The following is a 3714-nucleotide window of genomic DNA, read 5'->3' as shown; positions in this document are numbered from 1 at the left end:
TTTTATTTTTTAGGCAAGGGAACCCTTGGTTGACCTCACAGATTGCAAGGACCTTAAAATTCCTTATTTAATTTTTTACCCATGTAGCAAGCATCTGGTCTTCCTAGGTGGTTTCCCATCCAAGTACATCCAGGCCCGACACTGCTACATTTGTTTAAATATTGTACATTCTGTACACTATCAAAAGTGAACCTTAATGTAAAACTATGGATTGTGGATGATAATATGTCAATGCAGTTTCATCAATTGTAACAAATGTATCACTCTGGTGCAGGATATTGATAGTGCAGGCAAGATGATATATGAGAACTCTCTACCCTTTAATTTTTCTATAAACCTAAAACTTCTCTAAAAAACAAAGCATATATTTTTTTAAATGGAAAAATGGGAAATATGTTATAATGAACTGAAATGGTTCTCAATGTCACAGTGTAAAGCTCTGGTGATTCTGAGTTGGAACACTTGCTATATAGCCTCAAAGACAAAGAAGGCCTTTCCATTCTCTTAGCCTAACATCAAGGTGGCATGATGTGTCCTAAGGAAGCAAGCCTTGGTTTACTTTACCCATTTAAATGCACGGAAGGAAAATGTAGGAACAGAAATAGAGCCACACATGGGATTTTTAATCACACAATACCCACAAAAAGGACCCAATCTGACTAATGAAACTAAAAGCTCCTTTTGGGAAAATAAGAAAGTAGCAGGTTGAAGGTCAGAAAAGTATATAGAGAAATATAAATATTACTTCCCTACTATGGCCCTGCTCTTTAGTACCACTCAAAGTCCTAGAATTTTCAAACAAGCTACTCAATGATTGAATTCCCATGTAGGTGCTCCTTGAGAAGAGATACTAGCCAAATGAAGTAATTTAATTGGCTTGCCAATCTAATTTTTCAGCTACTGGAATTCTAGTTTATTTATCTGTCTCCTAGTAGGTGCTTATTCTTGTATATCCAAAGCCCAGCATGGTGTTTAAACATGGCAGACACTCAACAAATGTTTGCACATTAAAAAAAAAAATGATTACCCTGAAATGGATATTCACTTAGATATTCACTTTAGAACAGTGATTCTCAAAATGTGGTCCTCAGACTAGCATCAGCATCACCTAAGAATCTGTGAGAAATGCAAATTATTGGGCCCCACCCACAGAGTCCATTAATCTGGGGGTGGGCCCCAGTAATCTGAGTGCTAACCAATTCTCTAGATGATTCTGGATGCATGTTAAGTTTCAAGAAACACTTTTTTTAGAAGTTAGTCTAATGAACTAATGAATTGAAATTCCTGAACCAGCGAGATAAAACCATGATGACCTCACCAAATTTCCCCTCTGAATTGCTCTTCGATGGTATCTATGGTCCATCCTTTCAGGGTACAGCCTGGAGTTGCCAATTTACTGACTTCCAGAAGGCCTATTAAGAGGTGTTTTCCATGGTGAATTCAACACAGATCAGAATTTGACCCATATCAACTTAGAAATCTGATGTTTGTCAACCCTATGTTATTACAGGTATTACCTACATATATTAGCCTGCATTGATATTGTAGAGAAAGTTATCAGAGAAAATGGTAGGTAAACCAGAATGGCAATCTTTACATTTATAATGAGAAGTATAATTATCATATAGACCTTAGTAATAATCATTGCATTTCTTCTCTATAGCCAGACCAACCTGGAAAAGTCAAGAAATTTCCTCAAAAGCAATCAAACCCAGAAGAGTGAATGATACTAGTGTTTAATGTAAGCGAGTTCAAATAACAATAAAAAGGCTAATATTTAATGAGTATTTTCTAGATATCAATTGCTTTGCTATGTAATTTAAATATATTCTGGTATTTAATCCTCATAATAGCTCTATAAGTTGGGTATGATATTACATCTTCATTTTGCAGATTAGAGAACTGAGGGTTAGAGAAGTTAAGTAGTCCGGCCCAGGGTACCCTACTAGTAAATGCCAGAACCAAAATTTAAACCTCAGTCTGCATTACAATATAGCAGTGCTACTAACTACTACACTAAGTTGCCTACTGTAAGACTAACACCCCTGTGTTAGTCTTACAGTAGGCAACTTAGTGTAGAAGTCCCTTAATGGGACCATAATACTTGTAGTCCCTCTGCCAATAATTTTTCATTAAACAGAAAAACTAAAATGGGCTCTGCCACTGGCCACTTACATAACTCTTTTTTTTCTGTTTCTGTTACCTGACCGATATTTTTTAACATGGGGGGTCACTTTTTTTTTTTTAACTATGTGAATACATTTAATCAGGTTAGAGTCAGAGACTTCAGCTATAAAACTGCTATATCTTTCAAAAGAGTTTGCATATCTATGATCTAATTTATTGTTGATGTTACTATTTTTCTCTTACAGAATATATATATTTTTTGCCACTTTTCTGATTTCACCAAGAAACTCCTTAGTATTCTTCAATTTTGACCAGTAACAGTCAAAATCAATTGGGCAAATTTCTCTAAAGACCATAGGTAACACATTGCAAAATTTCCACCATTTTTTATCAGTCCCTCTTGTCCCAACGCCCTTAAAATCCTAAAAGGAGAGAGACAGAGAAACTTAAAACCAATGACCTCCCATGTTTCAGGCACAGTTTCATTCTATTATTTCTTCTAACCCCCACAGGAACCCTGTTAAGGTAGGTATTATCATCACAATAATTTTACAAATGGAGAAATTGAGATTCAGAGAAGAGATAGATTCCTTGAATGATTTGAAAGAAAGTCTGTCATCAAAGCCTGGGTTTGTTTCTCTGCTCCGTTCTTATAGCCTCACTGTGAAGATGCAATGGTTTTCTGAAGGTTGTTAGATCAACTGGGGAGTAAAAGGAAAAATAGCCTTTCCTCGCTCTCATTATATTCTTGTTATCTCTTCCACTGTGATGTCTTTCTGCCTATCATACACTTTGACTTTGCATCCTCTTTGGCTTTTAAAAGCATAGGTAGGTAGGTAGACAGCCTATGTAAGTAAGACAGCCATCAACATCCTTGAAACCAGGAAACCAAAGCTCTGAGGTAGTTAACTGTCTTATCTAGAGTCATCAGTCTGTAAAAGGTAGAGATAAGAGGACTACCTAAATCTAAGGCCTGAGTTAATGCTTTGACCACTACACTACATTTCAGGACACAGAGCTGCTCTGGTTTCCAAAACAACAGGAGGGATGATTCATGGGGAAGCCCAATACAGGTTTTAAGAAGTAACAAGACTGTAGCATCAAATCACTCCTAAAGTTTCTGAAAATTAGTGCTGCTTTCTGGAATCTTATACAATCACTGAAGAGAGAACTTATTTTTTGGTTGACTCTGTGAAATACGTGTTTTTAAGGTAAGAGTCATCATGAGAAACAAATATGTCTATTTCCGTCATTTCTAGGACTTTCCCACAAGAAAGGCCAGCAGGAAGGAAACCTGGTACCAACTTTTAGCCACGTCATTAACACTGACCTACTTCTGCTTACCTTTTTCCTTTAAGAAGTTCATGCTCAGAATTACAATCATAGATCCCTCTAATTTCAATAGTAGATACTTCTTGGTTAAGAGGTTGTTTGGTCTCTAGGTAGCAGGATGCATGGGGGGGAGGGTGGGTGTGGGTGTGGGTGTGTGTGGGTGTGTGTGTGTGTGTGTGTGTGTGTGTGTGTGTGTGTGTGTGTGTGTGTGTGTGTGTGTGTGTGTGTTTTAAACTCTTGGCATTCATTCAGGCT

Source organism: Pteropus vampyrus, unplaced genomic scaffold, assembly GCF_000151845.1.
Source record: "Pteropus vampyrus isolate Shadow unplaced genomic scaffold, Pvam_2.0 Scaffold544, whole genome shotgun sequence".
Lineage (NCBI taxonomy): Eukaryota > Metazoa > Chordata > Mammalia > Chiroptera > Pteropodidae > Pteropus > Pteropus vampyrus.
This window is presented reverse-complemented; position numbering follows the sequence as displayed.